This window comes from Taudactylus pleione, unplaced genomic scaffold, assembly GCF_031769625.1.
Source record: "Taudactylus pleione unplaced genomic scaffold, aTauple2 ptg000134l, whole genome shotgun sequence".
NCBI classification, from domain to species: Eukaryota; Metazoa; Chordata; class Amphibia; order Anura; family Myobatrachidae; genus Taudactylus; species Taudactylus pleione.
This window is the reverse complement of record NW_028284536.1, coordinates 5,542,501-5,554,678: the sequence shown is the minus strand read 5'-3', so window position 1 is coordinate 5,554,678 and position 12,178 is coordinate 5,542,501. Positions and strand designations below refer to the sequence as shown.

The following is a 12,178-nucleotide window of genomic DNA, read 5'->3' as shown; positions in this document are numbered from 1 at the left end:
AAGTAATAGGGTAAATTAAAGACATTAAGTGGATTTTTTGCTACAGCACTTCTGTCAAAATACGATTAAAATGAGTTAAGATGAAAATGGATTTTCTACTATAAGCAAAAACCAAAAATGTCAAAAAGGCAATCCCAATTTTAGATTTGATAAATGAAAATAGCACATAGCAGAGGATGGTTTCGATCCAACAACCTCTGGGTTATGGGCCCAGCACGCTTACGCTGCGCCACTCTGCTGCTCAAGGAAGTGCTTAGAACTTAAGAAGGGTTGATTCATCACAAGAACATGGCAATGTGTTCCTTTTAATTAACGAAAAATCCTAAAATAACTGTCCAGATTAGAGACTTTATAAACTTTGGTAAGGAAACTTTCCAGATCAATGTTTCTTAGCTGTTGTTTGTTTATTTCTCATATAGGGTCTCTGTGGCACAATTGGTTAGCACGTTCGGCTGTTAATTGGAATATTGGTGGATCAATCCCACCCAGGGACGAGAATCTTCTATTAGTCAAATTTTGGGGATTTTTAGGTAGAGAAGTCAACATGTCAAACTACCTATTTTATGGTAGGGTTCAAGACTTTCTCTGAAACAATTATCTCTAAAGTGAGTTTAATTTGATTTAAGCCAATTTATTCAACATTTAGAAAATACCTGAAGGTTAATGTTGTTCCTGGTGATATCTAATCAGCAGAATGCAACCTAGCAGCATTTTTAAGTGGAAGCCTGTGTTATGTTAAAACCAGGTGTTATCTTATCAGTACAAAGGTAAGGAATTAAGAAAAACTTTTTGAAGTGTGAAGATTTTTCATACAAAATCATTGTCTTATTGCTTCACCAAAGTGTAAGCTGGAAAGATGATTTTGATAAATTACTTGTTAGATCACCTGATTTGCTCTTCTGGAGTCAATGTAGTTTGTTTTTCTCAATAACCATAGAAGTAATAGGGTAAATTAAAGACATTATGTGGATTTTTTGCTACAGCACTTCTGTCAAAATACGATTAAAATGAGTTAAGATGAAAATGGATTTTCAACTATAAGCAAAGACCAAAAAAGTCAAAATTTCAATCCCAATTTTAGATTTGATAAATGAAAATAGCACATAGCAGAGGATGGTTTCGATCCATCGACCTCTGGGTTATGGGCCCAGCACACTTCCGCTGCTCCACTCTGCTGCTCATGGATATGCTTAGAACTCAAGAAGGGTTGATTCATGACAAGAACATGGCAATCTGTTCCTTTTAATTAACGAAAAATCCTAAAATAACTGTCCAGATTAGAGACTTTATAAACTTTGGCAAGGAAACTTTCCAGATCAATGTTTCTTAGCTGTTGTTTGTTTATGTCTCATATAGGGTTTCTGTGGCGCAATTGGTTAGCGCATTCGGCTGTTAAATGGAATGTTGGTGGTTCAATCCCACCCAGGGACGAGAATCTTCTTTTAATCAAGTTTAGGGGATTTTTAGGTAGAGAAGTCAACATGTCAAACTACCTATTTTATGGTAGGGTTCAAGACTTTCTCTGAAACAATTATCTCTAAAGTGAGTTTAATTTGATTTAAGCCAATTTATTCAACATTTAGAAAATACCTGAAGGTTAATGTTGTTCCTGGTGATATCTTATCAGCAGAATGCAACCTAGCAGCATTTTTAAGTGAAAGCCTGTGTTATGTTAAAACCAGGTGTTATCTTATCAGTACAAAGGTAAGGAATTAAGAAAAACTTTTTGAAGTTTGAAGATTTTTCTTACAAAATCATTGTCTTATTGCATCACCAAAGTGTAAGCTGGAAAGATGATTTTGATAAATTACTTTTTAGAACACCTTATTTGCTCTTCTGGAGTCAATGTAGTTTGTTTTTCTCAATAACCATAGAAGAAATAGGGTAAAGTAAAGACATTAAGTGGATTTTTTGCTACAGCACTTCTGTCAAAATATGATTAAAATGAGTTAAGATGATAATGGATTTTCTTCTATAAGCAAAGACCAAAAAAGTCAAAATAGCAATCCCAAATTTAGATTTGATAAATGAAAATAGCACAGGATGGTTTCGATCCATCGACCTCTGGCTTATGGGCCCAGCACGCTACCGCTGCGCCACTCTGCTGCTCATGGAAGTGCTTAGAACTCAAGACGGGTTGATTCATCTCAAGAACATGGCAATGTGTTCCTTTTAATTAACGAAAAATCCTAAAATAACTGTCCAGATTAGAGACTTTATAAACTTTGGCAAGGAAACTTTCCAGATCAATCTTTCTTAGGTGTTGTTTGTTTATGTATCACATAGGGTCTCTGTGGCGCAATTGGTTAGCGCATTTGGCTGTTAACTGGAAGGTTGGTGGTTCAATCCCACCCAGGGACTGGAATCTTCTATTAGTCAAATTTTGGGGAATTTTAGGTAGAGAAGTCAACATGTCAAACTACCTATTTTATGGTTGGGTTCAAGACTTTATCTGAAACAATTAACTCTAAAGTGAGTTTAATTTGATTTAAGACAATTTATTCAACAATTAGAAAATACCTGAAGGTTAATGTTGTTCCTGGTGATATCTAATCAGCAGAATGCAACCTAGCAGCATTTTTAAGTGAAAGCCTGTGTTATGTTAAAACCAGGTGTTATCTTATCAGTACAAAGGTAAGGAATTAAGAAAAACTTTTTGAAGTTTGAAGATTTTTCTTACAAAATCATTGTCATATTGCATCACCAAAGTGTAAGCTGGAAAGATGATTTTGATAAATTACTTGTTAGAACACCTGATTTGCTCTTCTGGAGTCAATGTAGTTTGTTTTTCTCAATAACCATAGAAGTAATAGGGTAAAGTAAAGACATTGAGTGGATTTTTTGCTACAGCACTTCTGTCAAAATATGATTAAAATGAGTTAAGATGATAATGGATTTTCTACTATAAGCATAGACCAAAAAAGTCAAAATAGCAAAGCCAATATTAGATTTGATAAATGAAAATAGCACATAGCAGAGGATGGTTTCGATCCATCAACCTCTGGCTTATGGGCCCAGCACGCTTCCACTGCGCCACTCTGCTGCTCATGGAAGTGCTTAGAACTCAAGAAGGGTTGATTCATCACAAGAACATGGCAATGTGTTCCTTTTAATTAACGAAAAATCCTAAAATAACTGTCCAGATTAGAGACTTTATAAACTTTGGCAAGGAAACTTTCCAGATCAATGTTTCTTAGCTGTTGTTTGTTTATGTCTCATATAGGGTCTCTGTGGCGCAATTGGTTAGCACGTTCGGCTATTAATTGGAATATTGGTGGTTCAATCCCACCAAGGGACGAGAATCTTCTATTAGCCAAATTTTGGGGAATTTTAGGTAGAGAAGTCAACATGTCAAACTACCTATTTTATGGTAGGGTTCAAGACTTTCTCTGAAACAATTATCTCTAAAGTGAGTTTAATTTGATTTAAGCCAATTTATTCAACATTTAGAAAATACCTGAAGGTTAATGTTGTTCCTGGTGATATCTAATCAGCAGAATGCAACCTAGCAGCATTTTTAAGTGGAAGCCTGTGTTATGTTAAAACCAGGTGTTATCTTATCAGTACAAAGGTAAGGAATTAAGAAAAACTTTTTGAAGTGTGAAGATTTTTCATACAAAATCATTGTCTTATTGCTTCACCAAAGTGTAAGCTGGAAAGATGATTTTGATAAATTACTTGTTAGATCACCTGATTTGCTCTTCTGGAGTCAATGTAGTTTGTTTTTCTCAATAACCATAGAAGTAATAGGGTAAATTAAAGACATTATGTGGATTTTTTGCTACAGCACTTCTGTCAAAATACGATTAAAATGAGTTAAGATGAAAATGGATTTTCAACTATAAGCAAAGACCAAAAAAGTCAAAATTTCAATCCCAATTTTAGATTTGATAAATGAAAATAGCACATAGCAGAGGATGGTTTCGATCCATCGACCTCTGGGTTATGGGCCCAGCACACTTCCGCTGCTCCACTCTGCTGCTCATGGATATGCTTAGAACTCAAGAAGGGTTGATTCATGACAAGAACATGGCAATCTGTTCCTTTTAATTAACGAAAAATCCTAAAATAACTGTCCAGATTAGAGACTTTATAAACTTTGGCAAGGAAACTTTCCAGATCAATGTTTCTTAGCTGTTGTTTGTTTATGTCTCATATAGGGTTTCTGTGGCGCAATTGGTTAGCGCATTCGGCTGTTAAATGGAATGTTGGTGGTTCAATCCCACCCAGGGACGAGAATCTTCTTTTAATCAAGTTTAGGGGATTTTTAGGTAGAGAAGTCAACATGTCAAACTACCTATTTTATGGTAGGGTTCAAGACTTTCTCTGAAACAATTATCTCTAAAGTGAGTTTAATTTGATTTAAGCCAATTTATTCAACATTTAGAAAATACCTGAAGGTTAATGTTGTTCCTGGTGATATCTTATCAGCAGAATGCAACCTAGCAGCATTTTTAAGTGAAAGCCTGTGTTATGTTAAAACCAGGTGTTATCTTATCAGTACAAAGGTAAGGAATTAAGAAAAACTTTTTGAAGTTTGAAGATTTTTCTTACAAAATCATTGTCTTATTGCATCACCAAAGTGTAAGCTGGAAAGATGATTTTGATAAATTACTTTTTAGAACACCTTATTTGCTCTTCTGGAGTCAATGTAGTTTGTTTTTCTCAATAACCATAGAAGAAATAGGGTAAAGTAAAGACATTAAGTGGATTTTTTGCTACAGCACTTCTGTCAAAATATGATTAAAATGAGTTAAGATGATAATGGATTTTCTTCTATAAGCAAAGACCAAAAAAGTCAAAATAGCAATCCCAAATTTAGATTTGATAAATGAAAATAGCACAGGATGGTTTCGATCCATCGACCTCTGGCTTATGGGCCCAGCACGCTACCGCTGCGCCACTCTGCTGCTCATGGAAGTGCTTAGAACTCAAGACGGGTTGATTCATCTCAAGAACATGGCAATGTGTTCCTTTTAATTAACGAAAAATCCTAAAATAACTGTCCAGATTAGAGACTTTATAAACTTTGGCAAGGAAACTTTCCAGATCAATCTTTCTTAGGTGTTGTTTGTTTATGTATCACATAGGGTCTCTGTGGCGCAATTGGTTAGCGCATTTGGCTGTTAACTGGAAGGTTGGTGGTTCAATCCCACCCAGGGACTGGAATCTTCTATTAGTCAAATTTTGGGGAATTTTAGGTAGAGAAGTCAACATGTCAAACTACCTATTTTATGGTTGGGTTCAAGACTTTATCTGAAACAATTAACTCTAAAGTGAGTTTAATTTGATTTAAGACAATTTATTCAACAATTAGAAAATACCTGAAGGTTAATGTTGTTCCTGGTGATATCTAATCAGCAGAATGCAACCTAGCAGCATTTTTAAGTGAAAGCCTGTGTTATGTTAAAACCAGGTGTTATCTTATCAGTACAAAGGTAAGGAATTAAGAAAAACTTTTTGAAGTTTGAAGATTTTTCTTACAAAATCATTGTCATATTGCATCACCAAAGTGTAAGCTGGAAAGATGATTTTGATAAATTACTTGTTAGAACACCTGATTTGCTCTTCTGGAGTCAATGTAGTTTGTTTTTCTCAATAACCATAGAAGTAATAGGGTAAAGTAAAGACATTAAGTGGATTTTTTGCTACAGCACTTCTGTCAAAATATGATTAAAATGAGTTAAGATGATAATGGATTTTCTACTATAAGCATAGACCAAAAAAGTCAAAATAGCAAAGCCAATATTAGATTTGATAAATGAAAATAGCACATAGCAGAGGATGGTTTCGATCCATCAACCTCTGGCTTATGGGCCCAGCACGCTTCCACTGCGCCACTCTGCTGCTCATGGAAGTGCTTAGAACTCAAGAAGGGTTGATTCATCACAAGAACATGGCAATGTGTTCCTTTTAATTAACGAAAAATCCTAAAATAACTGTCCAGATTAGAGACTTTATAAACTTTGGCAAGGAAACTTTCCAGATCAATGTTTCTTAGCTGTTGTTTGTTTATGTCTCATATAGGGTCTCTGTGGCGCAATTGGTTAGCACGTTCGGCTATTAATTGGAATATTGGTGGTTCAATCCCACCAAGGGACGAGAATCTTCTATTAGCCAAATTTTGGGGAATTTTAGGTAGAGAAGTCAACATGTCAAACTACCTATTTTATGGTAGGGTTCAAAACTTTCTCTGAAACTATTATCTCTAAAGTGAGTTTAATTTGATTTAAGCCAATTTATTCAAGATTTAGAAAATACCTGAAGGTTAATGTTGTTCCTGGTGATATCTAATCAGCAGAATGCAACCTAGCAGCATTTTTAAGTGAAAGCCTGTGTTATGTTAAAACCAGGTGTTATCTTATCAGTACAAAGGTAAGGAATTAAGAAAAACTTTTTGAAGTTTGAAGATTTTTCTTACAAAATCATTGTCTTATTGCATCACCAAAGTGTAAGCTGGAAAGATGATTTTGATAAATTACTTGTTAGAACACCTTATTTGCTCTTCTGGAGTCAATGTAGTTTGTTTTTCTCAATAACCATAGAAGTAAGAGGGTAAAGTAAAGACATTAAGTGGATTTTTTGCTACAGCACTTCTGTCAAAATATAATTAAAATGAGTTAAGATGATAATGGATTTTCTACTATAAGCAAAGACCAAAAATGTCAAAATAGCAATCCCAATTTTAGATTTGATAAATCAAAATAGCACATAGCAGAGTATGCTTTCGATCCATCAACCTCTGGGTTATGGGCCCAGCACGCTTCTGCTGCACAACTCTGCTGCTCATGGAAGTGCTTAGAACTCAAGAAGGGTTGATTCATCACAAGAACATGGCAATGTGTTCCTTTTAATTAACGAAAAATCCTAAAATAACTGTCCAGATTAGAGACTTTATAAACTTTGGCAAGGAAACTTTCCAGATCAATGTTTCTTAGCTGTTGTTTGTTTATGTCTCATATAGGGTCTCTGTGGTGCAATTGGTTAGCACGTTCGGCTATTAATTGGAATATTGGTGGTTCAATCCCACCCAGGGACGAGAATCTTCTATTAGTCAAATTTTGGGGAATTTTAGGTAGAGAAGTCAACATGTCAAACTACCTATTTTATGGTAGGGTTCAAAACTTTCTCTGAAACTATTATCTCTAAAGTGAGTTTAATTTGATTTAAGCCAATTTATTCAACATTTAGAAAATACCTGAAGGTTAATGTTGTTCCTGGTGATATCTAATCAGCAGAATGCAACCTAGCAGCATTTTTAAGTGAAAGCCTGTGTTATGTTAAAACCAGGTGTTATCTTATCAGTACAAAGGTAAGGAATTAAGAAAAACTTTTTGAAGTGTGAAGATTTTTCTTACAAAATCATTGTCTTATTGCATCACCAAAGTGTAAGCTGGAAAGATGATTTTGATAAATTACTTGTTAGAACACCTTATTTGCTCTTCTGGAGTCAATGTAGTTTGTTTTTCTCAATAACCATAGAAGTAAGAGGGTAAAGTAAAGACATTAAGTGGATTTTTTGCTACAGCACTTCTGTCAAAATATGATTAAAATGAGTTAAGATGATAATGGATTTTCTACTATAAGCAAAGACCAAAAATGTCAAAATAGCAATCCCAATTTTAGATTTGATAAATCAAAATAGCACATAGCAGAGGATGCTTTCGATCCATCAACCTCTGGGTTATGGGCCCAGCACGCTTCTGCTGCACCACTCTGCTGCTCATGGAAGTGCTTAGAACTCAAGAAGGGTTGATTCATCACAAGAACATGGCAATGTGTTCCTTTTAATTAACGAAAAATCCTAAAATAACTGTCCAGATTAGAGACTTTATAAACTTTGGTAAGGAAACTTTCCAGATCAATGTTTCTTAGCTGTTGTTTGTTTATTTCTCATATAGGGTCTCTGTGGCACAATTGGTTAGCACGTTCGGCTGTTAATTGGAATATTGGTGGATCAATCCCACCCAGGGACGAGAATCTTCTATTAGTCAAATTTTGGGGATTTTTAGGTAGAGAAGTCAACATGTCAAACTACCTATTTTATGGTAGGGTTCAAGACTTTCTCTGAAACAATTATCTCTAAAGTGAGTTTAATTTGATTTAAGCCAATTTATTCAACATTTAGAAAATACCTGAAGGTTAATGTTGTTCCTGGTGATATCTAATCAGCAGAATGCAACCTAGCAGCATATTTAAGTGGAAGCCTGTGTTATGTTAAAACCAGGTGTTATCTTATCAGTACAAAGGTAAGGAATTAAGAAAAACTTTTTGAAGTGTGAAGATTTTTCATACAAAATCATTGTCTTATTGCTTCACCAAAGTGTAAGCTGGAAAGATGATTTTGATAAATTACTTGTTAGATCACCTGATTTGCTCTTCTGGAGTCAATGTAGTTTGTTTTTCTCAATAACCATAGAAGTAATAGGGTAAATTAAAGACATTATGTGGATTTTTTGCTACAGCACTTCTGTCAAAATACGATTAAAATGAGTTAAGATGAAAATGGATTTTCAACTATAAGCAAAGACCAAAAAAGTCAAAATTTCAATCCCAATTTTAGATTTGATAAATGAAAATAGCACATAGCAGAGGATGGTTTCGATCCATCGACCTCTGGGTTATGGGCCCAGCACACTTCCGCTGCTCCACTCTGCTGCTCATGGATATGCTTAGAACTCAAGAAGGGTTGATTCATGACAAGAACATGGCAATCTGTTCCTTTTAATTAACGAAAAATCCTAAAATAACTGTCCAGATTAGAGACTTTATAAACTTTGGCAAGGAAACTTTCCAGATCAATGTTTCTTAGCTGTTGTTTGTTTATGTCTCATATAGGGTTTCTGTGGCGCAATTGGTTAGCGCATTCGGCTGTTAAATGGAATGTTGGTGGTTCAATCCCACCCAGGGACGAGAATCTTCTTTTAATCAAGTTTAGGGGATTTTTAGGTAGAGAAGTCAACATGTCAAACTACCTATTTTATGGTAGGGTTCAAGACTTTCTCTGAAACAATTATCTCTAAAGTGAGTTTAATTTGATTTAAGCCAATTTATTCAACATTTAGAAAATACCTGAAGGTTAATGTTGTTCCTGGTGATATCTTATCAGCAGAATGCAACCTAGCAGCATTTTTAAGTGAAAGCCTGTGTTATGTTAAAACCAGGTGTTATCTTATCAGTACAAAGGTAAGGAATTAAGAAAAACTTTTTGAAGTTTGAAGATTTTTCTTACAAAATCATTGTCTTATTGCATCACCAAAGTGTAAGCTGGAAAGATGATTTTGATAAATTACTTTTTAGAACACCTTATTTGCTCTTCTGGAGTCAATGTAGTTTGTTTTTCTCAATAACCATAGAAGAAATAGGGTAAAGTAAAGACATTAAGTGGATTTTTTGCTACAGCACTTCTGTCAAAATATGATTAAAATGAGTTAAGATGATAATGGATTTTCTTCTATAAGCAAAGACCAAAAAAGTCAAAATAGCAATCCCAAATTTAGATTTGATAAATGAAAATAGCACAGGATGGTTTCGATCCATCGACCTCTGGCTTATGGGCCCAGCACGCTACCGCTGCGCCACTCTGCTGCTCATGGAAGTGCTTAGAACTCAAGACGGGTAGATTCATCTCAAGAACATGGCAATGTGTTCCTTTTAATTAACGAAAAATTATAAAATAACTGTCCAGATTAGAGACTTTATAAACTTTGGCAAGGAAACTTTCCAGATCAATCTTTCTTAGGTGTTGTTTGTTTATGTATCACATAGGGTCTCTGTGGTGCAATTGGTTAGCGCATTTGGCTGTTAACTGGAAGGTTGGTGGTTCAATCCCACCCAGGGACTGGAATCTTCTATTAGTCAAATTTTGGGGAATTTTAGGTAGAGAAGTCAACATGTCAAACTACCTATTTTATGGTTGGGTTCAAGACTTTATCTGAAACAATTAACTCTAAAGTGAGTTTAATTTGATTTAAGACAATTTATTCAACAATTAGAAAATACCTGAAGGTTAATGTTGTTCCTGGTGATATCTAATCAGCAGAATGCAACCTAGCAGCATTTTTAAGTGAAAGCCTGTGTTATGTTAAAACCAGGTGTTATCTTATCAGTACAAAGGTAAGGAATTAAGAAAAACTTTTTGAAGTTTGAAGATTTTTCTTACAAAATCATTGTCATATTGCATCACCAAAGTGTAAACTGGAAAGATGATTTTGATAAATTACTTGTTAGAACACCTGATTTGCTCTTCTGGAGTCAATGTAGTTTGTTTTTCTCAATAACCATAGAAGTAATAGGGTAAAGTAAAGACATTAAGTGGATTTTTTGCTACAGCACTTCTGTCAAAATATGATTAAAATGAGTTAAGATGATAATGGATTTTCTACTATAAGCATAGACCAAAAAAGTCAAAATAGCAAAGCCAATATTAGATTTGATAAATGAAAATAGCACATAGCAGAGGATGGTTTCGATCCATCAACCTCTGGCTTATGGGACCAGCAAGCTTCCACTGCGCCACTCTGCTGCTCATGGAAGTGCTTAGAACTCAAGAAGGGTTGATTCATCACAAGAACATGGCAATGTGTTCCTTTTAATTAACGAAAAATCCTAAAATAACTGTCCAGATTAGAGACTTTATAAACTTTGGCAAGGAAACTTTCCAGATCAATGTTTCTTAGCTGTTGTTTGTTTATGTCTCATATAGGGTCTCTGTGGCGCAATTGGTTAGCACGTTCGGCTATTAATTGGAATATTGGTGGTTCAATCCCACCAAGGGACGAGAATCTTCTATTAGTCAAATTTTGGGGAATTTTAGGTAGAGAAGTCAACATGTCAAACTACCTATTTTATGGTAGGGTTCAAAACTTTCTCTGAAACTATTATCTCTAAAGTGAGTTTAATTTGATTTAAGCCAATTTATTCAACATTTAGAAAATACCTGAAGGTTAATGTTGTTCCTGGTGATATCTAATCAGCAGAATGCAACCTAGCAGCATTTTTAAGTGAAAGCCTGTGTTATGTTAAAACCAGGTGTTATCTTATCAGTACAAAGGTAAGGAATTAAGAAAAACTTTTTGAAGTTTGAAGATTTTTCTTACAAAATCATTGTCTTATTGCATCACCAAAGTGTAAGCTGGAAAGATGATTTTGATAAATTACTTGTTAGAACACCTTATTTGCTCTTCTGGAGTCAATGTAGTTTGTTTTTCTCAATAACCATAGAAGTAAGAGGGTAAAGTAAAGACATTAAGTGGATTTTTTGCTACAGCACTTCTGTCAAAATATAATTAAAATGAGTTAAGATGATAATGGATTTTCTACTATAAGCAAAGACCAAAAATGTCAAAATAGCAATCCCAATTTTAGATTTGATAAATCAAAATAGCACATAGCAGAGGATGCTTTCGATCCATCAACCTCTGGGTTATGGGCCCAGCACGCTTCTGCTGCACCACTCTGCTGCTCATGGAAGTGCTTAGAACTCAAGAAGGGTTGATTCATCACAAGAACATGGCAATGTGTTCCTTTTAATTAACGAAAAATCCTATAATAACTGTCCAGATTAGAGACTTTATAAACTTTGGCAAGGAAACTTTCCAGATCAATGTTTCTTAGCTGTTGTTTGTTTATGTCTCATATAGGGTCTCTGTGGTGCAATTGGTTAGCACGTTCGGCTATTAATTGGAATATTGGTGGTTCAATCCCACCCAGGGACGAGAATCTTCTATTAGTCAAATTTTGGGGAATTTTAGGTAGAGAAGTCAACATGTCAAACTACCTATTTTATGGTAGGGTTCAAAACTTTCTCTGAAACTATTATCTCTAAAGTGAGTTTAATTTGATTTAAGCCAATTTATTCAACATTTAGAAAATACCTGAAGGTTAATGTTGTTCCTGGTGATATCTAATCAGCAGAATGCAACCTAGCAGCATTTTTAAGTGAAAGCCTGTGTTATGTTAAAACCAGGTGTTATCTTATCAGTACAAAGGTAAGGAATTAAGAAAAACTTTTTGAAGTGTGAAGATTTTTCTTACAAAATCATTGTCTTATTGCATCACCAAAGTGTAAGCTGGAAAGATGATTTTGATAAATTACTTGTTAGAACACCTTATTTGCTCTTCTGGAGTCAATGTAGTTTGTTTTTCTCAATAACCATAGAAGTAAGAGGGTAAAGTA

At 34.7% G+C, this 12,178-nt stretch overlaps 2 non-coding genes across 2 annotated transcripts; both read left to right on the top strand.

Moving 5' to 3' along the window:
* The first annotated feature begins 6,965 nt into the window (after nucleotides 1–6,965).
* Nucleotides 6,966–7,039, top strand: TRNAN-AUU (transfer RNA asparagine (anticodon AUU)). The gene has a single exon. It is a non-coding gene; the product is annotated as a tRNA-Asn (tRNA).
* Nucleotides 7,040–11,643: 4,604 nt separating this feature from the next.
* On the top strand, nucleotides 11,644–11,717 carry TRNAN-AUU (transfer RNA asparagine (anticodon AUU)). The gene has a single exon. It is a non-coding gene; the product is annotated as a tRNA-Asn (tRNA).
* The last annotated feature ends 461 nt before the right edge of the window (nucleotides 11,718–12,178 follow it).